The sequence below is a fragment of the Odocoileus virginianus genome, chromosome 34 (genome assembly GCF_023699985.2).
Source record: "Odocoileus virginianus isolate 20LAN1187 ecotype Illinois chromosome 34, Ovbor_1.2, whole genome shotgun sequence".
NCBI classification, from domain to species: domain Eukaryota; kingdom Metazoa; phylum Chordata; class Mammalia; order Artiodactyla; family Cervidae; genus Odocoileus; species Odocoileus virginianus.
The window spans coordinates 3,905,589-3,921,992 of record NC_069707.1 but is presented as its reverse complement, the minus strand read 5'-3'; the positions used below and the strand labels follow the sequence as shown (position 1 = coordinate 3,921,992).

The 16,404-nt window shown below is 37.9% G+C and overlaps 1 pseudogene; it reads left to right on the top strand.

Moving 5' to 3' along the window:
• The first annotated feature begins 4,493 nt into the window (after window positions 1-4,493).
• Window positions 4,494-15,188, top strand: LOC139032989 (regulator of microtubule dynamics protein 2-like; annotated as a pseudogene).
• The last annotated feature ends 1,216 nt before the right edge of the window (window positions 15,189-16,404 follow it).

Genomic DNA, 16,404 nt, shown 5'->3' with positions numbered 1-16,404 from the left:
AGGTAAACAGAAACTTGATTGTACAACTACCCTGCTTTTGCCACCCCATTGTTGTCTTCACTGTAACTCTTTAAATAAGAGAGATAGCTCTTAAATTCTTAAATAGAGGGAACCTTGGGATTCCAAGGTGGCTCAGACAGTAAAGAATCTTCCTGCAATGCAGGAGACACCAGTTGGATCTCTGGGTTGGGAAGATCCCTTGAAGAAGCCAATGGCAACCCACTCCAACATTCTCGCCTGGAGAGTTCCTCGGACAGAGGAGCCTGGCGGGCTACAGTCCACGGGGTCACAGAGAGTCGGACACAACTGAGTGACCGACACTTTCACTTTTCAGAGGACGTAGTTCTTCTCCGTGAAAAATCTGCTTCTATAAAGGAGAATGACGTAGAACAGGTCAAACAGAGAAGATGAAGAGAACAAAAACATTTTGAAACAAGCACATTCTAGACTGCATTCTGAAAGTTCTATGAACTGCTTTGGGACATTTGGGTTTCTTAATTCTATCTCCTTTTTTTGACATCACTAACACTTCATTTCTCCTTTCTCCTGTAATTTCTCACCCATCAAAAATGCAGGAATAAGGGATTATTTCACCAAAGCAAGGAGTTCCTGGCTAAATGGAAAATAGCATAAATTCTTCTATTTACTTATTAGAAATGTGTGTGTAATTATTTTAATATCTTCTGTCAATTGATTTTTTTAATCTATTATTCATCATTTTCTAAACCCAACTTTCGTTAATCTTATTATTCTTTAATTGTAATTCTAACAAATTTGCATTCATAAATAACCATTAAGTATACCAATTCAATTCACATTTTATGTACAGAATAAAAGTAAAGGTATTGGGTTTATATTAAGCTGGCTCTGAATTATTAATATGTGGTAGGAAAATACTTGTCCAAAAATGTTCTAAAGTGTCTTGAAATTTGAATAAAGAAAAGAAGAGTTGAAGATACATTTTTTTAATGTTTATATTTTCTCCTGACCTCGTTTAGATTTTTTGTTCTTCTTACTTTCTTTTCATAGGGAGAGGATCACTATATGAGATAGATAGCAGAAACAATGCTTTGGCTCCTTGGGTTGTTGAGTCTATGTCAATATCAGCGAGAATGTGGACAGTAATCAATCTCTGCTCACTATCAAGAATATGTAGTGTCACATTGGTAATCCTTATATGGTCATTTTTATCCTAGTTCACTCCCTATAATCGCAATGAACAATTTTTTGAGTTTATGGACAGACTTGAAATCAGAAAGCTTATTTCAATTTTACCATCATATTTTTACTTCACTCTTCTTCCTAATTTAATTAGTATCTTCATTTTTTACATAGGATGGAAGGATTAAATTTCTTGAACATATAGTCTACATACTGTGATCAATATTGTTCGTTTATTTTCCTTGATAAACCTAACATTTTTTTTATCTTCTTATTCATTCTATTTTCCAAATGATGATTTAGAACTTTGCCATTTAGATTTTATTGGTTAAAGGAGAAAAGTCCCTATTGTTGGTTTCACTTAATAGATATCCATCTCTTTTTTATGTTTCCTTCGATTTTTATTGGCTTCCTTATCTTTTACTCTATCTCTAGCCGTATCTCTCTAACACAAACACAAACATGGACATACACATGCATATGGCACAATACATTGTAAAACAGGAGCCTTTGATTGATTCTCCTGAATCAATTGAATTTTAATTCTTAAAACGAATGTTATGTGGAGAAAGTAAAATATTTTTTGCACATAGACCTCTGTACATTTGTCTATTTAAACATTACATTGCAATTTAAGCAATTATTCTTCTAAAATGTGAAAAATAGTATGCTCAATTATCTTTCATTGAAATTTCTCTTCACATAAACCAAATAATGGATTACATGTTGACCATATTTATTTTAAAATAAGTGAGCCATTGCAATATAGCCTTATTATTTTAGAATGTATTATCATGAGATAGGTACTTGGGGGTGGGAGGAGTCAGTTTTTCTAACTAAAAGGAATCAAGACAAAAAGTATATTGGTTGGAGAAAGCTCAGTTGGTGAACTTTAAAATTTTTGTTAAAGTTTATTCCTTTACTATTTGTATCCAGAAAGGTCTTCATAAAAATGTATTGGCTCAACTAAATAGGTTTATATCAGATGCATTGACTTTTCCAAAATCTAGTATACTGCCTTAAATTAACATTGTAAAACCCAGTAATTACTTTATTTCATGCCAAATGTCAGTTAAAACATCAATATCTGAGTGGTTTCCATGAATCAGATTTTGCTAGACTTTCTAGACCTTTCTGGGGGATATATTGCTTATTCATACATACGTACATTTGTGATGCTGCTGGGAGCGTGGGGTGAGTACAGCGCAGAAGTGGTGGTTGAATGAAGCTGCTGTAAAAATGATCAGAGAGTTTCACATTGTTCTACACACACATATATATAGGGAACCATGACTGGACGTGAGAGGCATTCAGGACTCACTTAAGGAGAATATTTCACCCTGCTGATGACTCCTGTTAAGCTTCAAAATCCCACCATGACTCCTGTTTTATCAGGATCCAGGCAGCTTTCAAATTACATGCACGTAGAGTTTCTTCTCCAATTACATCTCCAGGCCAGCTTCTCTGAACAAAGCCATCTGCTTATGCTGGCCAGGGGAAATCAGAACATCTGAGGACTGGCACCAACCAGAAAGCTCCCTGACACATATTATTGGGGATTATGTGATAAGTCTTTGGTGAGTTTTCGAAATTGGGTGTGTATATTATCAGGTTTGGCTAAAACTAAGGCAAGAATTAATTTCTAGGTCAACTAATGGAAACATTTTTGCAGGAAAGGGTAAATATCAAGATGATCCTACCAGAAACTCCCATGTAGTTTACAAATTCCACTTATGCTTTCCCAAGCGGAAACTTTCTTCTCCAATTCAGTGCCTCTTCTACTGACTATTGTGTGCTTCATGCTATGTCACTTCAGTCTGTCTGACTCTTTGTAACCCCATGAACTGTAGCCAGCCAGGCTCCTCTGTCTGCGGAATTATCCAGTCAAGGATACTGTGGTAGGTTGCCATGCCCTATCATATATACCACTTACAGATCTCTTGCTTCATTATCACATATTATATGATGTATGTGTTATGTCAGTCCTGAGAATCAAGCACTAATATTAGTCTTATTACAAAAATGAGTACTCTGGGAGAAATTAAGGTAACAATGAAAAGAGGAAGAGAGAAAGATAATTCATTATGTATCAGGCAATATATTGATATAATATTTTTTCTTTAATCTTTGATTTTCTTTAACTCTCATAATTCAATGAGATGAACGGCATCTCTATTCTACACTGAGGATAACAAAGCGTTATACAGGTAATTGGTGGAAGCAGTCATGTCCTTGGACACAAACAGAAACCTGTAGTTCAGAAACCTCCATGATGACCCTTGTCTGACCCTGTTTCTGTCCTGGCAGGGAGTCTTGAGCAGCAGAGGGACATGCCCATAAGCGTCTATGCCCACCTGTAGACCAGGTTCAGGTTCAAGAATCCTGGATCCTTGAATCCTTGGCCGAATGACCTAAGCTCAGTTGCATCATCAGTATGGATCTTTTCTCCTCCCAGGGGTAATCCATACCACTCAAGGCTTTTAACGCTGCGCCCAAGGGGACTCAGCTTGGGCATGCATGTGGGCGTCCGTGTCCATGCACATCACACTCCTTGTGATGCTGCATGACGTCAGAAGCAAGAGCAAGGCGTGTTAGGCCAGAAACTTGGGGAGAAATCTAAGGAGTCTCAATGCGGTCCTAGCCTTTCAGAGTGTTATAAAAGTATATTTGTTAAGCTGAAAGGATAGAACCTTTTTTATTTAACATCCTATTAGCTTGGTTTGCAATCTTCCAACCCTGAATATACATTGGAAGGACTGATGCTGAAGCTGAAGCTCCAATGCTTTGGCCACCTGAAGTGAAGAGCTGACTCGCTGGAGAAGACCCTGATGCTGGGAAAGATGGAGTGCAAGAGAAGGGACAGAGGATGAGATGGTTGGATGGCATCACTGATTCAATGGACATGGGTTGGAGCAAACTCCTAGAGATAGTGAAGGACAGGGGAGCCTGGCAGGCTGGAGTCAGTGGAGTCGCAAAGATCAGACCTGATGGAGCAACAACGATACTTAGATATATAACACACGAACTTTTGGGGCCTCAGAACTAGTATGATTGACAGCTGGTGCAGGAACCAGGCTTTAAACCAAAATCTCTTACTCTGAGTTCTAAGTCCTTTGCAGGTAAACCAGACCTGTCTCTCTCCCTTTGTGGGAGAAGTAACGTAAAAGCCCTATAGATTCCCATCAACCTCGTTCTTCTTTTTATCTTTTTATGTACTTTAAGGACAGGAATTCTTTCAAACCTGCTGCAGACTGAATATTTCTCACCCCCGTGTGGCAAATTTTGGAGGCAGGGCCTTTGGGAGATGTTTAAGTCATGAATTCAGAGCCCTCATGACTGGGATCAGCGGGCTTAAACAAGAGCCCTCAGAGAGATCGCCCACCCTTCTGCTCCGTGAGGACACAGCAAGAAGAAAGCTGTCTAAGCCAGGAGGCCGGCTCTCACCAGACACTGATTCTACCAGCGTATTGATCTCCCCCTGCCCAGGCTGTGAAACTGAGAAATCCTGGCTGGCCAAAAGCTTATTTCAGTTTTTCTATAAGATGTTCCAGACTTTTGGACAATCCAATATATTTCTATAACTTGAGAAACACATTTCTGTTGTTTATAATGTCCTGGATGGGCTCTGATATCCTCTCTTCTTGCTTCTGGTCATAGAAGGAAAGCTATCAAGAATTTACCATTAAGCATAACGTGAGTTTTGTTTTATTTTTACATATTCTATCATTAAGTTCAGAAAGATTCCTTCTATTCCTATGGGGATTATTCAGTTTTGTTTTTTTTTTTTTTTTTTTCATAAAAGAGTGATGGATTTTATCAAATGATTTTTCTGTCTCTATTACAATGTGTGTTTGCTTCCCTTTTATTAATATGGTATATTATATTGATTGATTTTTGTATGTTAAGCCATACTTAGAATTGTGTGGCAAATTCCATTTGGTCATGCTGTATAATCATTTTGATATGTTAGATTCACTTTTGTAGAAATTTGTTGATGTATTTTATGTCAATATTTTTGTAATATTTTGCTATCAGATGAGACTGATCTCAATAAAATTGAATCAGAAAGTGGTTTTTTTTTTTTTTAGATTAATGTTAATTCTTTAAATCATCATTATAGTTTACTAGCAAAGCAACATAGGTTTGGACTTTTCTTTGTGAGAAAATGGTTTCAAATGCTCAGTCTGTATACTTGTTACCAATCTATTCAGATTTATGTCTTCTGAGGCATTTTTTTAAATTAATTAATTAATTTATTTATTGGCCATGCAGTGTGGTATGTGAGATCTTAGTGCCCCAACCAGGGATTGAACCCAAGTCCCCTGCTTTGGAAGCAGAGTCTTAGCTATTGGCAAGCCAGGGAAGTCCCCCGAGTCAGTTTTGGGAGTTTGCATCTTTTTAGGAATTTGATCATTTCATCTGCATTATATAATCTATTGCCATACAATTGCTCAGAGTATTTCCTTAGAATCTTTATATTGTAAATCCAGCTCTGATTTTCCCTTTATCATCCCTGATTTTAATAATTTAAATCTTTTATCTTGGTCAGTCTTGCTAAAGTCTCAATTTTATTGGTATTTTAAATGTTTAGTTTTCTTCATTTTCTCTATTACTTTTTCTGCTTTGTGGGTGTGGTTTATATCTACAATCACTTGGTCTTCAGGAAAAGAGATTATCCTTAATAATGTGGGTGGGTTTCATCCAGTCAGTTAGAGGCCCTGAGAGCAAAATGACGTTTAAAGTGAAAAACAATTCTGTCTCAAGACTCAAGTGCCGGCTTCTGCCTGTTTCCAGCCTATGGTTTGCCGTGCAGATTACAGACCTGCCAGCTCTCGTAATCGTGGGAGTGAAGCTTTTAAAAATTATATTTATATAGATATATGTATGTATACATATTATACACACACACACATATATATACACATATATATGTGTGTGTGTGTGTATGCACACACCATTATTCTGGGTGGGATTCAGTGAATTTCCTTAATATGTAAATTGTATATAACAGATTTGGAAAGTTGTGAATCACATCTTCCAATTTGCCCTTCTTTTCTGTCCTCTATTATTTCTAACTGGAGTCTTGATACGGTGCTAGAACGTCTTACACAATCTTCTGCATCTTTTTAAGTCTCTGTAAGATATACCCCCTCTCTTCTACAGAGCATTTCCTGTACAATTTCTTCAAGCCATCTGTTTAAGCTTTTCAAATCTCTCTCTAATTCTCTCTTAAGTGATGTTTATTTTGGTGCATAGCCACTTAATTTCTATTTTAATTTTCATGCTATAATTTGTTTATTTCAGATTTAACTTTGCTGTCACATATTATGTCCTCCTTTCCTTCATCATATTTTGTCAACTTTATTTCTTAAGTATATCAAACATTTATTTTATATATTGTATATGATAGTTCTGATATCAATTGTCACTGTGTATCTGTATCTGTGATTTTTTCCAAGACTTGGTTTCAGAGCTTTGTGTTTTATCCTTGTCAGTATAAAGGATCTGCTGGTTGAACTTTGAACCTTAGATGTAGAATGCATGTGCTCTGAATGTGTGTATCTCTCTCCTTGTGTCATATATGTACACAGACTCTTTCACCTTTTCCTTTCTTCTTCAGGGAAATAGGAGGCACTACCAATTCCAAATTGATGTAAACTAAATGTTTAGCTCTCATGTAAATTCTAGATTTTTTTTATTTTATCTACTGAACACGCTACTGATCAGATGTCCTCACGTTAGCAAAGCTTTCCTCAATAAATTTGTTTTAAACCACCAGAAACTGACATGCACAGTTAGAGAAATATTGACTCCAGAGATTTTTGATGAGTAGATTCATGACTTATTTTTGTTTTTGACCAGAACCTTATGTAAAAATCTTTAAACTTTGCTTTAAATTTTAATCATTAGAAATAAAGTTAATCTACCATACATTGACAGCTAATATGTTTTTAATATTTATGGGATAAAAATCAATTTTATCTCTTATAAGAATATATTTAATATACTTAACAAAATACTTTTAAATATTTCATGTATTTAATATTCATATCTATGTGCACACGTGACTATTGCAGGAGAAAGTTATATTAACATTACTAGCTAGCATATATTTCACATTGACTTTAAATGTTTTAAAAGTTGAAATGTGGAATGTGTATTTTAAATTATGTTACTGAACCCCTGGGCGTAGTGACATAGGGTGTAACTCATAAACTGTATAATATGAATATTTATATACACACAGAATGATACATATTTAAATATGGTGATTCCTCTGATTATTCTAACTCTGAGTGAATAAGAATACCTTACCATAATAAGGAACTTGACTTTTTACGGAGACTATAGTGAGAATTCATTATATTACTTGTGAAACACTCATGAGAAAACCTTTTTGTCAAGAATTTCACATCCATTCTAGTTACGTGTTCACCATGTTCAACCCAGAAACATTATTTCTTTGGAACAACATTCAAGAAGATGCCCCTGGGATATACAAAAAGCAAGTGGTAAATTTTAAAGAATTGCTTTAAAAAGCTGCTCAAGTGAAGGCTTCTCTCAGTTTCCTGATGTTTGTGGAGGCTCCATGCATTTCCTGTCAGAGGCACAGGTTAAATTTGGTTACCTTCTGAGCAAAATCTGGGGATAACTTGACTGTAGAACAAGGGAGCGAATACAATATCCACAATCCAAACGCAGGATTGGTTCTAAGGTTTCTCCCTGGGTTTTCAGAATATGTCTGGGTTGAGTGCCTGTCTCAGCCACTCCCCAGCCACTGGCAGCCTGCCAGTCACCACACCCCTGTCTCAGCCATCACCCCCAAGCCACATCCCACCTGAGCCCAAGAGCAGGGGAGGAAGAGAACTGTAAACATTTGGAACAAGGATGGAGGGGGGGAAAGCACTTTGGTTTTTAGGAAGGTGAGGGGTAGTCTACTGCTGCAAAGATCTTTAAATTGTTATATCTGATATATGATTAAAGCTAAGATAGTATATTTAAAAAAAGAAAACTTCTATTGTAGCATAGTTGCTTTACAATGTGGTGTGAGTTTCTGCTGATGTGAGTCAGCCATACGTGTATGCATATCCCCTCTGTCAGGGATTTCCTTCCCACCGAGGTCACCGCAGAGCCCTGCATACGGCTCCCTCCACTATAGAGTGTACGCTCAGTGGCAGCCATCTCTTTGCAACCCTACGCCAGGCTCCTCTGTCCGTGGGATTCTCCAGGCTAGAATACTGGAGCGGATTGCCATTTCCTACTGCAGGGGATCTTCCTGGCCCAGGGATAGAACCTGTGTCTCTTGCATCGGAGGCAGATTCTTTACCTACTGTGCCACCCGGAAGCCCATGCTTTAGTGGATTAGTATATTTTTAACTGTAATTGGCCTTTCCTTGAAATGCCATGAATTCTACATATGAACACATTTTGAGACTTAGAGGACTTCTGCATTTGCTTTTGCTGTTCCACTTGGGATTTTCCCTTCTGTGGTTGGGGAATTACATTGCAGGAAACAAAACTTCATCTCCCCCCAATGAAAACCACAAATGCCAAGTTTCGTTTCCCAGCCTCTCTTGCAGGCAAGCAGGGAACGTGACATAGCAACCCAAACTGGACATGCTGGCCCCACACTTTGAGTCATAAGCAGTGTGAACTGAGGAGGACCCATTCTTGCTATGGGTGGAAAACGCCAACAGCTGTTACCTCCAGGTCCCTGGTGGCTCAGCCGGTAAAGAATCCACCTGCAATGTGGGAGACCTGGGTTCGATCCCTGGGTTGGGAAGATCCCCTGGAGGAAGGAAACGCTACCCACTCCAGTGGAGAATCCCCATAGACAGAAGAGCCTGGCAGACTACAGCCCTTGGGTTGCAAAGAGTCGGACATAACCAAACAACTACGTATACACACTAGAGGTTAGATGTATATTGTGTTGTCCACTGTTGGTGAGATGCATTTAGTAGAAAAAGTTATGTCTCCAGCCAGTATTTCACCGACTTGATTTTTTCTTTCAGTATGTTTTGGTCATGCCCCATACCATGCAGGGTCTTCGTCCCTTGACCAGGGATCTAACCCCTGACCCTTGCATTGGATGCTCAGAGTCTTAACCACTGGACCACCAGGGAAGTCTTTTACTGACTTGATTTAGATTATTATTTCTCTCTATTTAGCCTCCAAATTCTGTTCATTAGATTTCAAAGGGTTTGTGAATCACTTAATATCCTTTTAATACATTCCTCTTCAGGTTAAATTATTCATACTTTATTTGTTGCTTTCAATTAAATATCTCACATAAAATGTGATAGGTAATATAGTTTATTTTGTTCCTTAGAATTTCATTTCAGAAAATCATGTAGAAACAATATCAACATTCATTAGCTATTAGATTATGATCTTGCAGGATGATTGTGATTTTGGCTAACTTTTTCTGAAGGCAAGCTATGTTAGACACTGTGTTAAGAATTTCATATGCAATGTTGCCTATAATATTCAACATGGCATACAAGGTAGGTACGATTATTACTTTTCTCACACAAGTTTAAAAATCTAGTCAGAGATAGGCAGTACTGTGCAAGCACTATGGTAAAGTCATAGCAAACACGGCCTTGTATGCAGTTTCGTGCTGTGGTGTGTGCAGCTTATATATCAGTTAATGTGCTTAGAGCTCGAAATGCAAAAATTAATTATGAATATTCCTATCCTTGATCCATCTTCTAGGTAAAATAATAAAGTAAACCTATAACTATTATTCATTATGAAAATTTTATAATAGCATGACGGAAACTCAAATAAGGGCACAATCATTTTTCAACACTAGTGTCCCCAGAAGCTGTAGACTGGGAGGATAGGGATTCCCCCCGGTGCGTATGTGGCACGTGCTGTTGGACAGCCTTATCAGTGTTATTTATGGGCTGAAAGGATAGGACTTGCTGTTCAATCACTAAGCTGTGTCTGACTCTTTGTGACCCCAGGTACTGTAGCATTCCAGGCTTCCCTGCCCTTCACCATCTCCCAGAGATGAGAGATGAGTTTTGCTCAAACTCATGTCCATTGAGTCAGAGATGCCATCCAACCATCAGGGGCGACAGACGATGAGTTGGAAAGGGCAAGATATGGTGACTCAACAAAAACTAAATCCCAAAGATCACCCTTGATGATATCAGATATCACCCTTGATATATCCGAGAAGAGTGTCAAATATCACTCCTGCCAATTCCCTCCTAAGACTGCATTATCAGGAATCTCTCAGGATTTTGTTTTACAAATGATGACTCACTTTGGGGGATAAGAAAAGGAAACAAATATCAGATATGTTTGCAATATTTAAATGATATATTAGCAACAGGGAAACATCTGACTTTATGTGGGTCATTTTTGACCTGAATACAAAATATTTTAATTGTGTCGATACTTAAATGTTGTCTTTATATGTAAGAGATGAAGAAGGAAATGGCAACCTAGCCCAGTATTCTTGTCTGGAAAATCTCACGGACAGAGGAGCCTGATAGGCTTTAATCCTTGGGGTCGCAAAGAGTTGGACATGGCTGAGTGACTGAGCACACATGTGTATGTAAGAGAAAGCAATTTTCTCAGTAAGAATCAAGTCTGCACTTTTAATGAAATAGTTTTATGAATGAAGAAGTCAATAAGAAATATAACCTCCCACCATCAGAAACACACTTCAGATGTGAAGCCTTTAAGGGAAATAGACCAGATAGAAGCTTCAGCAGCTTTCTATTGTCTCTGAAACAAATCATGCAAAAGTAGTGGCTTAAAAGAATACAAATTTATTATCATCATTTGGAGGATGGCAGAAATCCCATGTGGTGCTAGTGGTAAAGAAACTGCTTGCCCATGCAGGAGATGTACGAGATGTGGGTTAGATCCCTGGTCGGAGAAATCCCCTGGAGAAGGGAAAGGCAACCTACTCCAGTGTTCTTTCCTGGAGAATTCCATGGGCAGAGGAGCCGGGCGGGCTACAGTCCGTGGGGTTGCAAAGAGTCAGACACGACTGAAGCGACTTGACACACACAGCAGAAATTCAAAATATGCTTCAAGGGGCTCAGATCAAGGTGTCAGCAGTGCTGTGTTTCCTGAGGCTCCAGGGGAGACGCTGTTTCTGTGCCTCTTTCACCTCCTAGAGACACCTGGGTCCTTGACTGCCTTTCATCTTGAAAGTCATGGAGAATATCACTCAGCTTCTGCTTCTGTCGTCATATCTCCACCTCCAATTCTGTCTTTCCTGTCTCCCTCTTTCACATTTAAGGATCTTTATGATTCCATTGTACCTACCTGGGTGATCTCTCCATCTGAAGATCTTTCCCTAACTGCAAGCTCCCTTTGTCCTGTAAGTAACAGATTCACAGATTCCAGAGATGAGGGGGAATCTCTCTGGGGGGCATTATTCTCTCAACTACAGAATCTTTTTCATTCTACTTTGGCTCCCAATTTCTCTCCTACTGAATGAACTTCTTTTTCTCTCCTGATTTCTTTCCCTTAAATATGCATGCCTATTTTAGAATGCCTCGTTAAAGCAAATAAACTTCTCTTTGGACTTTATATCTCCCTCCAATTACCATCTTACCAGGTTTTATTCTTTAACAGCAGTCTTTTGAAAGTTTCTTTCACTCACTCTTTCCATTCCTTCTCTCTGAATCAATCTCCAGTTCATTTTATTCCCCAGGGAGATTTTATAGCTAGTAACCCCAGAGATCTCTATGGACTAAAGTCCAGAGAACACTCCCTCCCTTCGTATTCTGAACCCTCTCAATAGCAATTAAAATACCTTCCTTCTTGAAGTGACCATTGAGCTTGGATTTCATGTTACCACATTTCCATAGTTTTCCTCTGATCCTTGCAGGTTAATCTTTTCCTAGTTCATTTGTTTTTGTTTTTGTTTTTTTTTAATTTTCTATCTAGCTTAGTCTTGAACTTTTCTCCATTCCTACAAAACTGTTTCTCCCTAGGTAATCTCATCCACTTGCTTTAAATATGGTCTATATATTTTCTTTCTTTCTGGAAAAAAAGAAAAAAAAAAAAATATATATATATATATATATATATATAGTCTACTTATTTAGAGAAAATGGATGATAATTGTTCATGCCTATGTTTCAATGAAGTTATATGTGGAAATTTTCTGTGTCAGTTAATGCATATCTATCTCATTTCTATGGCAATGCAACATTATGGACATACCATAATTAATATAACTAACTTATTGAGAAACTCCAATTTTCTATTTTTTCTATTATAACAGCATTTTGATAAATGTGTAATATGTAGTGACAAACATTTTATCAGTGAGGAATACCAGAGAATATTGAATTCATTTCAGAAGAAAAATCATAGATATTATACTCTTAACACTGTTTTGATCTAAAGTCCTTTCCATCAGCAGAGTCCAACAGTTCGCTAGCTTACTTCCCTATGCATTAAAGGACCTGAAGTCATAAGAAAGGGAGTGAGTAGTTATGCAATCACATTGGAAAGTAGTCAGTTTCCAACTATGTTCTCTCTTTTTTGGACAGCTCCTCTTTCCTTGGAGCTTTTCCATAAGAATGCCCCTTCAAGAAAAGAAGAAATATTCCAATAATATACACGTGTACAGTGTAAATTCTTTCTATATGCTTTGTTAAATTTGTATAGAAGTGATGACAATTTTTTTGAGCAACAATTTAGGCTGAAACTCAGGATTTATATGGCCACATCTCTGATGATATCTGCTTTTCTCACAAAAAGTGGCTGATATCCAGCATAGCAGTGGATTTGCTAAAGGTACATCTTCTGCCCTGTGACTTAGGTGAGCCTTAGGAAGCCACCCTGTTTACCTCTGAGAAGGTTAGAAATAGTCCCTCCAAATTCCCGTCTGAACTGTTCGTCCCCACTGATCAATGGGAACAAAAGCTTTTGAATCCAATTTTCCTTAAGATGCCCTTGAACTTGAACTTTGGCTGACTCGGCCCCAGCTGGCACAGTGTACCTCCTTAGGTGTCCTCCAGAAAAGCAGGCTGACCTCAAGTGAAACATCCACCTTCCAAGAATACCCAGGTTGAGGGAATTTCTGAACCTTTTTTCTTTTCCAGGATCACAAGGCTCAGATAATAGTAAACATTGTCAAGAATAGAAATATTTGAGCATGAATATGCACACATGATTTTTAAACAAAGTGGCAGAAGCAATTCAATGAAGAAATGTATTAAATAAATCATATTGGAAAAAATGGACATGTGTAAGCAAGCAAGTAAACAGCAATCTTCATTAAAACTACATTGTATTTAAAACATTGACATACAGGTCCAAGTGTAAAAAACATAATTATGATTTCGGAAAACACTGGAGAAGACAATGTGACCTAAGATTAGGCAGAGTTTGTAGATATGACTCCAAAGAGCACAATCCATTAAAAACATAATCAAGACAGTGTGCTTCAGCAAGACTAAAATCGCTTGATTTCTGAAAGACTTTGTTAAGAGGATAAAAAGGCAAACCACAGACTGGGAGCAAGTATCAGCAAATCACATAACTGACCAAGGACTTGTTTCCATAGTCATAAAATATTTTCTAAATGATACAGTAAGAATACAATTCAGCTAGAACATGAGCAAAAGACGTGAAAGACATCAGGGAATAGAATACGAAATACCAAGTCTTCACAGGAAAGTTGTGGACATCATTGTCCATCATGGAAATGCAAATTGAAGCCATGATGAGATACCACTTATTCCTGAAGAATTACATGTGCTTGTGTGCTAAGTTGCTTCAGTTGTGCTTGACTCTTTGTGATGCCATGGACTGTAGCCTGCCAGGCTCATCTGTCCATGAGTTTCTCCAGGCAAGAACACTGGAGTGGGTTGCCATGCCCTCCTCCAGGGGATCTTCCCGACCCAGGGATCAAACTCTTAAGTCTCCTACAATGGCAGGTAGTTTCTTTCCCACTAGTGAGTGTGTATGTGTGTGTGTGTGTGTGTATGATAAATATATATGATTCACACACACACACACACACACTCACACACATATGCTAAGTTCTGATGAGGCTATGGATTAAGATCCTGATGTGAGATCATTACAGCTACTCTGGAGACTGCTTGGTGATTTTTTTTTTCCTTCTGTTTTTGCACTCACTAGAGCTCATTTCATTGAATTGATCTAAATATTTTATTTAAAGAAATATCTGAAGATTATAGTTTATTATTAATGGGAAAAATATAAACATACATATTTAAAGATCATTTTGTAGTGACATATGGGAAATAGATTTCTCCAATAACATGATTAGTTTTGTCATGCTACTAGTGGAATACATCCTGCAGAAGCATGTTTTTACCTTCAAATCTGAGCACATTACCCTCACATTAAAAAAAAAAAAGGATAATTGAAAAACAAGAAAACTTTTATTAGTTTATCTTTGTGGTAGACCACATCTGGTTTGTTGAAGAGCAAGTTCTTTTCCAGTCCCCAAGACATCTAACACCCATGCAGAGGAATTAAATTTAGATGCCCTTCTTCAGACGGCTGATAATTTACATGTGAATGAGTCCAGCAAAATTGAGAGTTTCAACTACTTTTGTGACCAGGAAGAAAAGTTTAGAGATGAAATGGTGTTTATTTGGCAATTTGCTCCTGCTTCTGGAGATATGTATGAACTATCTACAAATGCAGAAGAAAAGAAGCATTATGCAAATATTGTAAAGACATGGTAAAAAAAAGCTATTAAGAGAACACTCAAGAATGGACATTGTCGTCTATGGTATGTGGTTTTGTGTGGCTGTGTATCTGAATTTGAGGGCTTACAAAACAAAATCAAATACCGACAATACTTCAAGGAATATCTAGATAAAAGAAGGGAAGATACTGGTAGACTCTCTCAAAACTGAACTGGGTTGAGCAAAAAAATGGCTGCTACTCTGTTTGGAAAAATAACATCCTCAGCTATACAGGAAGCTTTGCAAAACTTCCTTAAGGCTGAAGAACTATAGCCTGGGTTTTCTAAGTCCAATTACATATTCTTGGCAATTTCTTATTGAGCTGAATATGTGCTATATGTTCCAGCAATTATATTCCTGGGTATTTATAATAGAAAAATGAAAATATCTCTACTTAACACTCATAGCATGAAGTTGAGCAAGATGTGATTTGCCCAGATAACATGCAGTTACCAGATGACTCAGGCTTCCCTGATGGCTCAGGTGGTAAAGAATCCGCCAGCAATGCGGGAGACCTAGGTTCAACCCCTGGGTTGGGAAGATTCCTTGGAGAAGGAAAAGGCTACCCACTCCAGTATGCTGACCTAGAGAATTCCATCGACTGTAGTCCGTGAGGTCATAAAGAGTCGGACACGAGTGAGCTACTTTCACTTTCACTTTTCACTACCAGATGAGTCAACAGTAGATAAGAGACACTCAGTTCAGTTCAGCTCAGTACAGTCGCTCAGTCGTGTCCGACTCTGCGGCCCCATGGACTGCAGCAGACACACAAGGTGAAAACAATCATTCATAATAGTGTTAGTCATAACAGCCCCAAACAAAACAACTTAAATTTCCACTGAATGATAAATAAATAAAATATGGTATAAACATAACAGAATATTATTCAGAAATAAAAATGGAATGGAACTCTGTAGTGTGCTAAAATGTGAACTTTGGTGCCATTATTTTTCTTTTTTTTTTTTCCATTTATTTTTATTAGTTGGAGGCTAATTACTTTACATCATTACAGTAGTTTTTGTCATACATTGTAATGAATTAGCCATGGATTTACATCCCGATCCCCCCTCCCACCTCCCTCTCCACCCAATCCCTCTGGGTCTTCCCAGTGCACCAGGCCCGAGCACTTGTCTCATGCACCCAACCTGGGCTGGTGATCTGTTTCACCCTAGATAATATACATGTTTCAATGCTGTTCTCTTGAAACATCCCACCCTCGCCCTCTCCCAGAGTCCACAAGTCTGTTCTATACATCTGAGTCAGAAGGCCATCTATTGTATGGCTCCACTTATACTAAACACACAGAATAGAAAAACCCAGGGAGACAGAAAGTAGAAAGTAATTCTTGATTTCCTAACATTGTATGAGCTTTTTGAGTAGGGAAATGGGGGGAGGCCATGATGGGCATGGGGTTTCTTTTTGGGGTGAAAATGGTTTAAAATTAGTTTATGGTGATGGGTTACACAATTCTGTGAGTATCCTGAAATTCACTGAATGCTATATTCCAAATGGGTGACTTGAGGATACGCCAAGTCTA